Source organism: Macrobrachium rosenbergii, chromosome 37 (genome assembly GCF_040412425.1).
Source record: "Macrobrachium rosenbergii isolate ZJJX-2024 chromosome 37, ASM4041242v1, whole genome shotgun sequence".
Taxonomy (NCBI): domain Eukaryota; kingdom Metazoa; phylum Arthropoda; class Malacostraca; order Decapoda; family Palaemonidae; genus Macrobrachium; species Macrobrachium rosenbergii.
The window spans coordinates 32,779,270-32,796,725 of NC_089777.1; the positions used below are offsets into that span (position 1 = coordinate 32,779,270).

At 36.4% G+C, this 17,456-nt stretch overlaps 1 long non-coding RNA gene across 1 annotated transcript in view; it reads right to left on the reverse strand.

The window, feature by feature from the left end:
• Positions 1 to 14,681, reverse strand: part of LOC136825454 (uncharacterized) — a 604,931-nt gene extending 590,250 nt beyond the window's left edge. Inside the window, exon 1 of the long non-coding RNA XR_010849346.1 lies at positions 14,263 to 14,681. This is a non-coding gene — a long non-coding RNA (uncharacterized lncRNA). The remainder of the gene's footprint in view (positions 1 to 14,262) is intronic.
• Positions 14,682 to 17,456: the final 2,775 nt, after the last annotated feature.

Genomic DNA, 17,456 nt, shown 5'->3' on the forward strand with positions numbered 1-17,456 from the left:
TGTTCAACTTAGTGTAAAAAAAAAAAAATACCAGTCTAGAACAACGATAAGGGGTCTGGTCAAAGGAACTACTACTAGAAAGGTAATAGCAGGGTAAACCCATTTGTTCTACCATGGCCCCTGTTGACCTACAGTAAAGGATTGATGCTGATTGTGTTGTGAGTTACACTGTTATATTTGTTAATATTTTTTTTTCTTTTTGCATAACCAAAATTATGCCCCAGTCAAGAGGAAAAAGACAAGAAATGTTGGGTGATTAGTTGAGGTTAAGCTGACTTATGCCTGCACGGGCTCTTGCCCTAAGTGCGACAAGTTTGGAAAAGGATAAGGATTAAGTTAGGCAAATTATGAAAAGGATTACGAGACCTGCTGTGGGCCTGCATACTCCGTCCAACCAGCAAAGCCCAGAGGTGTACAAATGGAGCTCAGTCAAAAGGAAGCATTATTCCTCGGTTATAACAAATGAAAAACCAGAGGTCCAAAGCTTTGTGAAATAAAAAAATAAATAAATAAATAAAATTTAACATTATATCTGAAGAAGTATACATATCGAAAGACTACTACTTTAGAAAAATAAAATGAAAAGAAAAAATACTATAACCTTATGCATAGTTACATACAATTCGAAGAAATAGAGGTATATTATATTTTTACAACTAAAACATTTTTTGAGAAAAGAAAAAAGAGCTAAACAGAGAATAACGCCATGCAAAGTGTATCAGAAAAAGCCTCTCTTATGAAGACTGGCCGCGACACTCACGGTGATTTATTCAGGAGGGGTTAAAGATAACTGAATCTACTGTAATTAAGGAAACAAGATTCAATTGAAAAACATTTATAAGCTTTTAGCGTTTCCCGCCATCTCTTATTCAGGGCCGCGAAGCGTAAAAACGGGCGATGCGCTACGCAGCTTTCATTAACAAGTGAAAAATTCCCTGCAGTTTAATAAGGTCTTTTGTATTCTGACGCTTTGTAAATCATCGAAAGAAACGGCATTCTCCAATTTACTGTCAAGTAAATGTTTTGCCTGTCACTCTGGGTGACAGCGTGACTATTTTAGAATGTTGAACAATTCTTCTTTAATTCTCTCGTCATTCTTGGACAAAAATGATTTGTCAGAAATATGATATGCATACGATAAATAAGGAAATGACGTGTAACGTAATGCAGTACAGAAAAAATTCTTAGGCATATGAACAGTCATACCGAGGGATCCCACAAAGGGAACATTCCTTGGAGTGATATTTTTTATTGGGTAGTTAAAACACAAAATATATATATATATATATATATATATATATATATATATATATATATATATATATATATATATATATATATATATATATATATACATATACGTATATACATATCTATGCATACATACATATATTTATATATACGTGTATATATATAGATCTATATACAAATATATATTATGCATATATATATGTATATGTATATATGTGTATAAAATTCTTATGTTCTTGTGCACAAATCAGTGAAAATACTCTCATTGTAATCAATGTTTAGCTAACATACAGTGTGTTTAGAAAAAATGTATATACAATGTTAGATACTCTTTCACGACTTTTCTCTTATCCTATTATTATTATTATTATTATTATTATTATTATTATTATTATTATTATTATTATTATTATTTCTCTACTCACAAATCCCTGCCATAAATATTCCTTCCCTCAATCTCTCTCCCAACTTTTCCCCTCACAGCACCACCGGAGTGAATCATGTGATCAATATGCGGGATAATGATGAGGGCTGTCCTTACCACTTAACTCTCTCTCTCTCTCTCTCTCTCTCTCTCTCTCTCTCTCTCTCTCTCTCTCTCTATATATATATATATATATATATATATATATATATATATATATATATATATATATATACATAGTATCCCTTTGCCTCTTATTTTTTTAGATGTTGCAGATTTTCTGCAAAAAAATATTCTATATTCAATTATATAGTTGTACGATTTTGAATTTTGTATTTTGTTATACTTATCCCTTTCTTTCATCAGGATCTCTCTCTCTCTCTCTCTCTCTCTCTCTCTCTCTCTCTCTCTCTCTCTCTCTCTCTCTCTCTCTCTCTCATTCCTTGCTATTTTTACGGTGTTGCATCAGTAAATTGAGTAATTTTTTGTCCAATTAAGTATTTTCAACATAATTTCCTTTCTGTAATGAACGTTTTCGTGATGTACAGAAATGAGAGAGGAGGCCAAAACTCTTTATGAAAGCATTGCCAGTAAGAAGGTGCTAATTATGTACAAACTAAATTGGGGCTGGAAGATTACAAAACTCTGTTGCATTTATATATACAACTGCGGTGTTAATTGGATTGGAATTGGAATATAAAACTTAGGCCAAAGGCCAAGAGCGGGGACCCATGAGTTAAGTCTACGCTGAAAATAATGTTGAAACAGTTGTTAGGAGATGGTGGAAAGTGAGATGGAAGAAAGATCATATGAACGGAGGTACGCTAAAAGGATTGAAAGGGGTTGCAGCTAGGGGCCGAAGGGACTCTGCAAAGAATGCCTACAGTGCAACGCATGAAGTGCAGTGCACTGACTGCACTATACCCCTATGGAGTCTATGGTGCTAATCACCCACATAGACTATGGGAAAATAACCAAGAACAATTGGGTGCCTATAACTTGTAACTATAGTAATTTTATTTTAATATTCAACAGAAATTGGATACTCAGAACCTGAAGAAATCATTTCTAAATAACTAAAAGAAATTTTTATCCCTAAAAGTACTGACACTAGATAAAAAGGGCCTACAGTGATAGATGACAAGCGCCTATAATGATATATCGCTAACAACGAACAAATATACAGAATACGATTACCAATAGCCAAAATAAATCAGGTGTCACAATGTATAGGCACTGACTATTATAGTCAAGCGGCCTCCAGATACCTCATTCAGTGGGCGTGTGTGTGTCTGTATGTATGTGTCCATGACCCACATGAAACCTTTAGGTAAACACAAGCTAATGAGCTGACTTACATATAATTTCTCTGAATTCTTATATATATATATATATATATATATATATATATATATATATATATATATATATATATATATATATATATATATATATATATATATAGTATTTTGGAATCTGTCTCGTTCTGCCTGTGTGTGTGTGTCTATTCAGTGTCATTTTCTTCTATCTCCCCTTTTTCCGCGCATTTCCCACCCCCCCTCCTCATTCTCCTAGTGCCCTACCAGATCCACAGGACCACTCTGTCCCCTCCCTCCCACCCCGGCCCTTAGCATTATCTGAGCGTTGCTCCAATCCACATATCACTCCATCTGCTCCCTTGGAATTCGACTCCACGTAGTAGGATCCCTTGGTTGCCCTCCTTGCTATTCCTTTGTCGTCTTGTTTATCTTCCCGATTAGGTTTCTTCTTCTCTTCTTTTCTAGGTCGTCCTTAAAGCTTGCATAACAATGCGTTGGCCGTTTCTTGTCACTATCATTAATTCGTATTACATTTCTATTTCTGAAGCAGTGTCCATATCCGTCTTGCTTTACATGCACTATTTTCAAAGTTCGTCATGTGTCACATAAGCTCAAATGCAAATTAAAGTATCCTCTCTTCTGCCTCTTCAAACCCATAACTAGTTTTCAGAATCATTTAGGCCATGGCTAAGCTTGCCAAGCAGCATTTACAAGGAATTTTTTTTTCACTGAGTTCCATCTCCTAATGTCAAAACATCAAGGAAAGTAACGCTTATATAAAAATCCCTCTATATCCTTTTACAAAGGCAAAAGATTCTCGATCCTTGCAAAACTTGGTTAAACAAAAGCTCAGGCCATGGTTTTGGGTACAGGATAGGTTCTAAATGTCAAAATTCCTTTAGTGATATCCATCATTTAATGCTGACTCGTAAACAACATATATGATAAAACGACTTAGACACGCCATCAAATGTTACATGACATCCAGGTTCTTGACTCCCCATATTTTTTTGAGAGCTCTCTGGATTTTATGTTGGAGGTATTATACGTAAGGGAATTCTGTTGATCGCCCAGGCTTCCAGCCAACAATATATTTTGGGAAAATTTATATCTATTTCCTTGCTGATTCACCAGGCCATGTAACAGAATATCATCATCCTCTGAATATAAAATAAACAGGAAATATGGCAGAAATGTCCATATTTCATATCTGTCTTATTTGAGTTGTTTGTGATTCCTACAATCATCTTTATTTCAAAATCCATCGCTTTCTTGAGGATTATGCCCCTGCTATTTTTCCCTTTCACCTTCAGGTCTGGGATAACATAAAAGCATTGAGTTTTTCTTCCCGTCGGCCTTCCTTCAAAAGAAAGGCGAAGATATTACTCAAATCGTACGCATCTTTTTCGTTATTCAGGCCTGAGATAACAAGAAAAAAAAAAGGATGGGGGAACCATTCGAGTTTTCCGTGCCGTCTGCCTCTGCTTAACTGAAAGAAGAAATTTTTAAGAAAGGATGGCACTCGCAAGATTAGCTTTAAATGGCTTACCTCTACTTTCTGGTGTGGAGATAACACAAAAATGGACGAGATTATTATCTTTATTTTCTATAACTCGTTTTCTACCGTCTGTGACAGGTTAAGTTATACGATGTCCAAGTGTTGGGTTAGATTAAGAAAGGTCACTTAAGCTATAACCCCAACAAATAAAATGAAAAGCTTCTGATAAACAAAAATATACAAAAGAAAATATGAAGGCTAAACTAGGTATACAGTATATCAAAGTGGCCATGTACCACTTACTTTTAACTAATTCAATTGAGAAGTAAGCTTAGTAAACCTAGTAACAATAATAAAAATGACAATTTACTTCATAATACCCGATTAACACAGGAAGAAATAAAATCCTAGTATACTGCTTCAGTCAAAAATAAAGAATATTAATAAGCACGAAAACGCCCTTAATTTCATTTCATTTAAAATCTTTACTGTGGGCAAATATGGTTATACCTACTTGCTTGTTTACCCCTCATGTTATTTTGTTTTCTATTTTTTTCTTGTTTATCAGAATTTTTTCATTTCATTTGTTGGGGTTATAGCATAATTTGGTATCTTTATCAGAGGTAAAATTTTTTTATTTGAAGGATAACTTCATCAAAAGAATAGTGTGATTCACTTTAAGGGTTCAGCTATATCGCCCTTGGGGACTCAAAGGCCTTTGCTATCTCTTCCTACGGGGATTCAGAAGAACGGGAGACATTATAACGCCGATAGAGCAAGTAAAACCAACTCAGAGATGAAAGCGGTTAGCTGGTATGCCATGAGAGAACGCCGAATTGTACTAATTCTTTTAAACAAGTTAAGTATTCGTATCTAGTATTGCAAGAATCAAGGTACTATTTATTTTCTTTATTGGAAATGTATACTTCGGTTGAAGGTGGGAGTTGGAGAGGCTCTGAGGCACCTCAACTTTCAAGGCTGTATTTTTAATCTTAATTATGCTTATACTGCCAATAAATCATTGAGGATATTTTCACTATGATAATAATAATAATAATAATAATAATAATAATAATAATAATAATAATAATAATAATAATAATAATAATAATAAAGTAGAGATTCTGTTTAAAGAATAATTTCCAAAAGTATCTCTCGCTTATTTTGTAGATATACGTATGTATGCATGTGTGTGTATATATATATAAATATAAATATATATATATATATATATATATATATATATATATATATATATATATATATATATATATATATATATATATATATATATATATATATATATATATATATATATATATATATATATATATATATATATATATATATATATATATATATATATATATATATATATATATATATATATATATATATATATATATATATATATATATATATATATATATATATATATGTATATATATATATATATACATATACATACACATGCATATATATACACACACACACACAAACACACTAGTTGACCAACCCTGTGCTGCCCAGGAAAACTCTAAATTACAGCCAATCATTTACCTTAGAAAGAAAGTAACATGTGGTGTGGTTTTGATTGAAATGACCCCGCTAAACCGAAACACCCCCACTAAACCTAAACACACACCCCACTAAACCTAAACACCCCCTATGTCAAAACACACGCCTATTAAACCTAAACACACCCCAAATAAACTTAAACACACCCCCACTAAACTGAAATGCCCCACTAAACCTAAGCACACCTGCGCTAAACCAAAACACACCTCCACTAAACCTAAACACATCACCCAACCAAACCCAAACAAAGCCCCACTAAACCAAAACAACCTAAACACATCGTCCATTAAACCTAAATAACCCTCCCACCAAACCTAAACACACCCCACTAAAACCCTAAATGCACACCACTAAAACACTTTCACCAAACCTAAACCCCCAGATCAAAACACCCTACTAAACCTAAACACATCCCCACATTAAACTTAAACACACCAATAAACCAAAACACCCCCACTAAACCTTAACACATCCACCACTAAACCTGAACACCCCTCCCACCAAACCTAAACACATCCTCCACTAAACAAACACCCTCCCCACTAAACCTAAATGCACTCCCACTAGACCCAAATACACACCAAGCACAAAACCTAAACACACTCCTCACTAAACCTAAATGCACGCCCAACTAACCTTTTAACGTACATTCCCCTGCCAAAGCTAAACACACCCTACACCAAACCTAAACACACCCCCACTAAACCTAAACACACACCCCACTAAACCTGAACACGCCCCCTGCTAATTATAAACACTCTCCCTGCAAAACTTAAATAGATGCCCACTAAACCTAAACACAAACCTTGATACAAAATTATTAATCACAGGAAAGGAAAGCATTTTGAATAATATATTTCTATGGTGTCGAGTACATGAAATGTGGCATGATAAATCCGTAGAGTTTATTTGCCACATTACAAAGGGAAGGGGGAAGGGGAATGGAGAAAGGAGAAGGGGGCTGGGTTACGGGTTTGAAACTTACGAAAAAATACCTTCCTGGGGTCAAGTGCAAAGTGTCATCTAAATCAGTCAAGCAGTTCGGATTTCTATAGAGCTCAAGGCTACGTACATACTGTACATGCACACAAGTTTAGTTACAATAAAAAAATATATATATATAAGATAAATGCATATACATACATATAAATATATATATATATATATATATATATATATATATATATATATATATAAGTATATATATACATATATATGTATATATATACATATATATATACATATATATATATATAATATATATACATATATATATTTTCATGATATTGCATTGTAATATGTATATCATTCTATGATTCTGATATACTTACTGTTCTGGTTATAATGTATTATGTGTAATGATAATAATTGTTGAAGTATCGTATGTAGTGTAATGTCAGATCTCAAGAGTCAGTGATTTGGGTAACTTAACAGCGTAATTTAAAATTAGTAATACGTTTTAACAGTAGCATAGTATGTGATTATGCATTCTGTCCCCTAGCAACAAGTGTTCTGTACTCGTGATTTCGTATGTCGTGTTTTGGTTTGGTTTTCGTCGCGAGAGTATAACAAGTTAACAAGCGGGGAATGGCACTTGAGTCGTATGAGGCTTTGTCTCACGTGAGAAAAGAAATAATTTCGCAATGTTTCGTGTACTGTTCTGAGAACCAACATTGGTTCTTCATCTTGTTTTGAAGGCGTGGCATTTGTGGCTGGCCAGTTGCCATCTGTTCTGATCGTGTTGAGATTTCGTTCAGAGCCTCGTCCCATACGATTTTTTGTTCGAGTCACATGCGCCTTTTGGAGAGTAAATGCACGTATCTCAGTCGATTACATCATGTTTTGTTAGAGTACATTGCTCTGATCACGAATTGTTCTAACATGCTGGTTGGACCCAAAATGTTTTGCTCTTGTTCTGACGTCGTCTGATTGTTTCGTTTCTAACTGGAATCCAAAAGTTTGTTCATTCTGCTTTCAGAGACTGTTCGCGTTGGTTCTCTCTCTCTCTCTCTCTCTCTCTCTCTCTCTCTCTCTCTCTCTCTCTCTCTCTCTCTCTCTTCAAAAGAGAGAAGTTGTTTAACGTAAAATATTTGTGGTCACTGGTGTTAATCTTAGCTTTTGAGATCTGAATGTAGGAAAAGTTGTAACAGCGCCTAACAAAAAAGTGTTTTGTGAATCTCAAGCAGCTGCATTTCAGGTGATTTTGCTAAAGTTTTCACAAGCTTGTGTAAGGTAAAGTGAATTTTACTTATTATTACCATGGTATAATAAGGTATATTAGGGAAATTTTGCCTTAGTGACATTATTATTGGTAAATCTTTTGTGTATTTTTGTGTGTTATTGTGTTTGCGATCTCTTGATTTTTCACATTTTATTATTGGTTAAGTATATCTTAGTTTAACCAGACCACTGAGCTGATTAACAGCTCTCCTAGGGCTGGCCCAAAGGATTAGACTTATTTTACGTGGTGATCTAACATTTATTTACTTAGCATTTTAAATATTCCTTGATAATTTAACATTGCATACTTGATTTAATTTTAATTTACTAAGATTTTCTTTTCAAATTTTGAGTAATTCTTAATAGTTTAAATTTTACTTGATTAATTTAATTTCTTGAAAAATTTAAGTTTTTGTGATTTAGTTTTGTTTAATAATTTAATTCAAGACTTAACTCAGTTTTGTGTTGTTTTCATGTAATAGTAAATTTCTTCAGATTGTGAATTCTAATTATAAATTTTGAATTTAAGAATAAATTTTTTATATAATGTTTTTAAAAACAGTGTTTCATTTGTTGACCACCTGTGAAAAGAATTAATTGTGTGCATAAGGCAAAGTGATAAACATGTTTTCTTCCTTTAGTTTTGCTGAAGTGAATTAAGACCAGGGAAACAGTTTAATTTATTCGATGGAGTGATGCCCTTTAACTCTAGTATATTTCTTGTTGAACAGTTGACACCTCAAACTTGTTTTGATAAACTTAGTTTGATTTTTCAAGTGATTAATAGGCTTTTTAAGGGATCACTGTTACCTTTAGAGTACTCAGTCGTAATTTTTTTTTTTTTGTTATGAGAGTTCAGGTATCTGGCTGAAGTGAGGTAAATTTTTGAATTCTGTGATTAGTTATGCAATAACCAGGTACTTGGTATGCATCGTGACAATATATATATGTATATATATGAATATATATATATATATATATATATGAATATATATATATATATATATATATATACGTGTGTGTATATGTATATATACACACACAGTAGCTGACCAACCCGGCGCTGCTCGGGAAAACTCTTAAGAACTCAGAAATATTTTCCTGCACCTCCTTGTGCTGAATGCCCCTTTTTATCCAGGTATTACTGTGTTGACTGTCCCTTTTATCCAAATATTACAGTGCTGACTGTCCCATTTATCCCAGTATTATTGTGGTGCCTGTACCATTTATCCAAATAGTTACTGTAGTGATTGTCCCAGAAATTCATTTCTCGGAATAATGTGGTTCAGATTCCACAATAAGCTGTAGGTCCCGTTGCTTGGTAACCAATTGGTTCTTAGCCACGTAAAATAAGTCTAATCCTTCGGGCCAGCCCTAGGAGAGCTGTTAATCAACTCAGTGGTTTGGTTAAACTAAGGTATACTTAAATTTTATCCAGTTATTATTCTGCTGACTTTCACATTTTTCCAAGTATTACTGTGCTGACTGCCCCTTTATCCAGGTATTACTATGGTGACCATCCCATTTACCCATGTATTACTGTGCTGACTGTCCCATTCATCCAGGCATTAAAATGCTACCTGTCTCTTTTATCCAGGTATTACTGTGATGACTGTCCCTTTCTCCAGACATTACTGTGGCGATTGTCCCCCATGTATTAATGTGGTGACTGTCCCATTTATCTAGATATTACTGTTCTGTCAGTCCCTTTTATCCATGTATTGCTATGATGACTGTTCCTTTTATCCAGGTATTACTGTGGTAACTGTCCATTTTATCCAGATATTACTATGGTGGTGACTATCCCATTTATCCAGCTAATACTGCAATGGCTGTCCCATTTGTCCAGGTATTACTGAGCTCACTGTCCCTTTTATCCAGGTGGTATTACTGTACTGCCTGTCCCTTTTATCCAAGAATTACTGTGCTGACTGTTCCATTTATCCAGGCATTCTTGTCGTAACTGTTCATTTTTTTCCAGCTGTTACTTTGGTGACTGTTTATTTTATCCAGACATTACTGTGGTGACTGTCCCTCTGGTATTACTGTGTTGACTGTCCCTTTTATCCAGGTATTATTGTGGGGACTACCCATTTTACCCGAATATTACTGTGGTGACTGTCCCATTTACACCCCTCATAACTGAAACACCCTCATTAACCTAAACACACACCCACGAAACCTAAACACACCCCCTTCTAAACCTAAACACATCCCCACTAAACCTAAACACAAACCTTGATACAGAAATATTAATCACCGGAAAGAAAAGCACTTTCAATAATATATTTTTATGGTATCGAGTACATGAAATGTGGTATGATAAACCTGTAGAGTTTATTTACCACATAAATTACAAAGGGAAGGGGAATGGGGTACGTGTTTGAAACCTACCCTGTTATCTAAGTTGAGTCAAATGATGGCCACGTGCCAAATTTTGTCTAGATCATTCAAGAAGTTACCGCATAAGTTACAAAGGGAAGGGGAAAGGGAAAGGGGAAGGAGGTACGGGTTTGAAACCTACTCTGTTATCTAAGCTGGGTTAAATGACGGCCACATGGAAAATTTTGTCTAGATCGGTCATGCGGTTACCACAAAAGTTACAAAGGGAGGGGGGAAGGGGGATGGTGGAAGGGGAAAGGGGTACGGGTTAGAAACCTACCATATTATCTAAGCTGGGTCAAATGATGGCCATGTGCCAAATTTGTCTAGAACAGTCAAGCGGTTACCACGTAAGTTACAAAGGGAAGGGGGAAGGGGGACGGTGGAAGGAGATGGAAAAGGAGGTATTGGTTTGAAACCTACCCTATTATCTAAGCTGGGTCAAATGATGGCCACATGCCAAATTTTGTCTAGATCGGTCAAGGGGTTACCACATAATTTACAAAGGGAAGGGGGATGGGGAAGGGGAAGGGGGTACTGATTTGAAACCTACCCTATTATCTAAGTTGGGTCAAATGATGGCCACATGCCAAATTTTGCCTAGATTGGTCACGTGGTTACCATATAATTTACAATAAGAAGAGGGAAGGGGGATGGGGGAAGGGAAAGGGGGTATTGGTTTGAAACCTACCCTATTATCTAAGTTGGGTCAAATGGTGGCCATGAGCCAAATTTGTCTAGAACAGGCAAGTGGTTGCCACATAAGTTAAACAGGGAAGGAGGAAGGGGGATGGGGGAAGGAGACGGGGAAGGGGGTATTGGTTTGAAACCTACCCTATTATCTCAGTTGGGTCAAATGATGGTCACGTGCCAGATTTTTTCTAGATCGGTCAAGCGGTTACCATATAAGTTACAAAGGGAAGGGGGAAGGGGGACGAGGAAGGAGGATGGGTAAGGGAAAGTGGGTACGGATTTGAAACCTACCCTATTATCTAAGTTAGGTCAAATGATGGCCACATGCCAAATTTTGTCTAGATCGGTCAAGCGGTTACCACATGTTACAAAGGGAAGAGAGATGAGGGAAGGGGAAGGAGAAGGGGAAGGAGTGTTTGAAAACCATATTACCTAAGTTAGATCAAATGATGGCCATGTGCCAAATTTTGTCTAGATAGGTCAAACAGTTACCACATAAGTTACAAAGGGGAGGGGGAAGGGGAATGGGAGAAGGAGATGAGGAAGGGGGTATTGATTTGAAACCTACCCTATTATCTCAGTTGGGTCAAATGATGGCCACGTGCCAAATTTTTTCTAGATCGGTCAAGGAGTTACCACATAAGTAACAAGGGGAAGGGGGATGGGGGAAGGGGGATGGGGAATGGGAAGAGGTACGGGTTTGAAACCTACCTATTATCTAATTTGGGTAAAATAATGTTCACGTACCAAATTGTGTCTAGATCAGTCAAGCACCTACCACATAAGTTACAAAGGGAAGAGGGAAATGGGATGGGGGAAGGGGAATGGGGTACAGGTTTGAAACCTACCTTATTATCTAAGTTGGGTCAAATGATGGCCATGTGCCAAATTTGTCTAGAACAGTCAAACAGTTACCACACAAGTTATAAAAGGGAGGGGAGGGGTGGTGGAAGGGGAAGGGGAAAGGGGTACGGGTTTGAAGCCTATTCAATTATCTAATTTTGGTCAAATGATGGACACGTGCCAAATTTTGTTTAAATCTGTCAAGAGGTTACCACACAAGTTACAAAGGGAAGGGGGAGGGGGACGGGGAGGGGGAAGAGGAATGGGTGCGGGTTTGAAACCTACCCTATTATTGAAGATGGGTCAAATGATGGCCATGTGCCAATATTTGTCTAGATTGGTCGAGTGGATACCACATGTTACAAAGGGAAGGAGAAAAGTGGATGGGGGAAGGGGAAGGGGAAGGTGTTACGGGTTTGAAACTTACCCTATTATGTAAGTTGGGTCAAATGATTGCCGTTTGCCAGATTTTGTCTAGATCGGCGAGGCGGTTAACATATAAGTTACAAAGGGAAGGGGGAAGGGGTTGGGGAAGGGAAAAGTGAAGGGGATACGGGTTTGAAACCTACCCTATTTTCTAAGTTGTGTCAAATTTTGGCCATGTGCCAAATTTTGTCTAGATCGGTCAAGCGGTTACCACATAAGTTACAAAGGGAAGGGGAAGGTGGATGAGGGAAGGGGAAGGTGGATGGCGAAGGGGAAGGGGATACGGGTTTGAAATCTACCCTATTATCTAAGTTGGGTCAAAATGATGGCCACGTGCCAAATTTTGTCTAGATCGATCAAGCGGTTACCACATAAGTTACAGAGAGAAGGGGGAAGGGAGATGGTGAAAGGGGAAGGGGAAGGGGATGGTGAAAGGGGAAGGGGAAGGGGAAGAAGGATGGTGAAAGGGAAATGGGAATGGGGTACGGGTTTGTAACGTACCTTATTATCTAAGTTGGGTCAAATGATGGCCATTTGCCTATTTTTCCTAGATCGGTCAAGCGGCTCGGATTTCTATACCGCACAAAGTTACAAATAATACTACAGACATTCACTTTTTTATATGAGAAAATATATATAACTGCATGAATGTATGTATTTCTGCGTATGTGAGTATTTCTTTATACATTTATATCGGTATAAGTTATAGCCACATGACTTCATTAGCACTCGGTTAGCAGCAAGTAACAAGAATTGAGTTATTAAACAACGATAATTATAAGTAAAATCTAATATGCCAATAATTGTCCTCATAGATAAGACATGAGTGGCTTAAACAGTTAATTGTGTAATGAGAATGTTATGGCTCGTTTCATTAAAACAACAATTAATACTGAAGGCTTCTTTGTATTTAATCAGCTATCTTCTTTCATTTAAGACATAACAGTTTCTGCATCAAGCCTTCCCAACCCTACCCCGTCCCAACACACTCACAAGGAGGCGATTAAATGTATTCTAACATAAAACTAGAGACGATAGACCGTTAACCCTACATGATCATAAAATAGCACCTAGGCCTACCCCGAGTGTTTCCTAATGCAATGAATTGTTTTCCTTCCATCTCCATTGCAAATCTTCAAAACCCTTTCGTACAACAGCCTATAAAAACGCAATTTGGCAGCTTTCTCTATAACGCATGAAGCCAACTCACACAATGATCATTACGGTTGATCTAGGCTATTTGACGAATTTCCTACCTGTTCGTTTTTTTTTTCATCAGAATTTTTCGTTTTAATAGGACATTGTAGCAACATCTTACTAAATTAAGAGATGCTACTATTATACTACCAAGGCTATCAGCATTTGTAATAGTTACTATTTTCATCAAAGCGTCATTTGTGAACATAGGTCTATAAGAGCACACTACAGGCCTTTTCAACAGTTACAATTGTGATTTACGTTAAAAGTTGTACGCATTCTGCTTTATGTTAGGAACACAACGTATGGCAAATTATTTATACTTTGCATGTTTAAAAATCATTTAACCCTACTCATTCTGAATGTTTAGTTCAAACCACCTCTGGATACAAAATAAAAATCTACATTTCAGTAGTGTAAAATAAGCTTACCTACTATAGGTCTAAGGTAGACACTAGTCCAACGGATCAATCTCTTGCTCTTTCTCTGTCTCTGTCTCTCTCTCAGTATTTTCTTTGTGAATGGTTTGTGGGTGGTTTGTGCTTTAATCAGAAGCTATTTTCTTTCTTGATTGGAACAGCACATCTTAAGGAGTTAGGTGATGATGGTCCGCTGAGCTTGGAGAGCAGCAGGCCTCCGTGAGTCTTGGCCAAGTACAACGGAGGCGTCTACGAAAGGTGTACACATGTCCTCTTTCTCTCTTCCGTCATATTCATATACACATATATGCTTGTTCTGGCGATGCTACGTGGCTGAGCACTAATCACTTATCGAAATATTAACCTAATACGAGTTAACGATGGACGAGGCGGCGTGCGTTTCCTGGTTTTCCACCTTATCTGAGCAAGTCAACTGACTTTTCCCGCCAATATGTGACGTCACAAGATCAAAGACGAGATCACTGAGAGAGTTTTCTTATTTTTTGCTTGTGTGTGTTTATGTTCAAGTAACTATGGAAGATATATTCTTTTGTTTCTCTTAAAATTTCGATTACAATTATTAGACATTAAGTTTTAACAATCATGATTAATTTTTGGATTCAAACTTTAGTTTCTTCGTTGACTCTTCTCCAAAGCGATCTATAAGTTTTTTTTTCAAAATATTTCGTATATTTTTCTTGAAAATAATTTTTTCTTACCGTTTTCTTACAAAGTCCTATTTGCATGGTTAATGAAAATGTTCTATTGAGAAAAACGTATATTTATTTGTATAACAAAGGATAAGTCATTGTTCGGTGAACGAAAACTAGTGAAGAGCGTTGCTTTATTCTTGTCCGCCCAAGCTGAAGCTGAAGAACAACCGTTTGTGAATTATGATGTTCATCCTCAGAAAAAGTGTAACAGTATCTTCTGGTAGACACTCGGTCATCGTAAGTATATATATTTTCATATAAATATTGAGCGATTCAAAGGAAAATAGAGTATATTAAACGTAAGTGAAAAGTTTTTTCATATAACCGTAGATTTTTACAAGGGATTCAGAACGTCAAACAACTGTAAATGATGCCATCATATAGCTTTCGTAATATTGTTGTTTCGGGCACTCTTACCTAGAGGTGGCTCAGTGTCAGACCAATGAGCTGGAAGGTATTTTAGGCCTTATCTACTCTCTCTCTCTCTCTCTCTCTCTCTCTCTCTCTCTCTCTCTCTCTCTCTCTCTCTCTCTCTTGATCAGGAGCTGACGGGATGGGAAAGCCGATGCCCTTCTCTGCCCTAGGCCTAAACTAAATACGAAAGGAGCTGACTCGAAAAATAGAGGTGCTAAAACTCCAAGGAAACAAAAAAATGACGCTATCTAAGGGTATAGCAGTGTAAGAACCGGGGAAAACGAAAGGAAGAATACTTTACTCCAGTTTTTTAAAATTATCCTCTTACCCCTGTTACGACATTGGTGCTTCCTCTCTGCAAGGCACCTAGGTCTATGCTATCCAGGTCAAGCCCCTTTCTGTTCAACCCCCACCCGCCAAAAAAAATTCACCAATCATTCTTTAACATCATATTTAAGTTAGATTGCAGGTTCTTTTCTTCCATTGTCTAATCGGAAGAAGTTGAAGGTTGGTTCTCCTAAAGAGGAATCTTAAAGCTGCTTCCTGGGCCCACGCTCGGATCTCTTAACATCGAAATTTGTAGTATTCTTTTTTAGCTCGGTTTCTTCTTCTCCGTGTTTTATTCTTCTTTCGGCGTTCCTCTCAGGTTTTTTTAAGATAATGGATAGATAGACAGTTAGATAGACAACTGTGAATATATGCGTTGAATTTAACAAAAAATTTCTTGAACTTTCTTTATATCAGGGTTTTACCATTTATATAACTAACCTATATAAAACCCCCGTTTCATCTGATTTCAATATCGAAAATGGGTTACATGAAATAATCACTAAATGATTTCCCTATCTTAATATCAAGAAGAGAGTTTGTATAATTATTTACTTTAATATAGCCTAAAACCAATATTTCAGTGCTAACGTTTATTTAATGAAAGCTATTTTGACACCATACATCTTTGAAAGAGGAAATTTTTGTGACATCCTGCTTCACTGAAACGACAGTCTCTTCCATTAAAACGTCCACGGAATTCTGCACTACTCAGGATTCCTATCTTTTCTGAGTCAGGAAAGATAGCGAGTGCATTTTGATTGAAAGAAACTCATTCCACTTACATCTTTGAAATATTTCAAGATGATGAGGATGCGAATGTAGATTGGTGTGCATAGGCCTAGGATTCACGGAGTACATCGGCCTAGTCTTCCATCCCGGTCAACATATTTCACCAGGGATGCGTCATAACCTAACCTTCCCTTAACCTAACTTTAACCTAGGGCACCATGCTGGGATGCCCCCACAAAACGTGAAAGCTTGGGTACCGTTTACATCAGTTATAAACTTAAAAACATCGAACATGATGAGCATTACTGCAAGACTGAAATATTGTAAAAATGGTTCGATGATTTGCTTTCCATTAACAGTGAGACATGGAAGTTTCTCCCAGTTGTTCTGTTTTAACCATATAACTTTCCTTCTCTCAGTACTTAGGTTTTTAGTTTTTTTATAAGAAACTTTTTTTCTGACTTGTATTTCAGTTTCTTGTTTACAACTCTGGACTAGAAAATGGAACTAGAATATCATTCCATAAGAACTAAAAGAAAAATTTTAAAAAAGGGGCTAAGCACCCCTTACCTCTCCTCTCAGTGGAATTTTCCTTCAGCGCTCCAAAGCTTCTGTCGCAGCTAAGTCGATTCCAGGTAAAATTAGCCGAAAAGGTAAACTTAAAATGAAATTAGGTATTCCCAGTACGATTAAACAACAATAATAGTTCCTTGTTAGTCCATTCCGATTCTGGGAGGCACTGCCAATCATGATGCCTCTACTTAATGTAATAAATTGTTTCTTCTCTCTCTCTCTCTCTCTCTCTCTCTCTCTCTCTCTCTCTCTCTCTCTCTCTCTCTCTCTCTCTCTCTCTCCATTCGTCATTTTGCTGAATATAAATAGAAAAAATCGTTGCGTGTTTTGATGAATGTGAAAGATTTATTGATGGGAGCTAAAGATGGAGATCTCGAGACCTGTAGCCATTGAAACCCACTAGCCCATTGTTCATTCAAGAATTGTTTCGTGCGTTACGTAGATTGG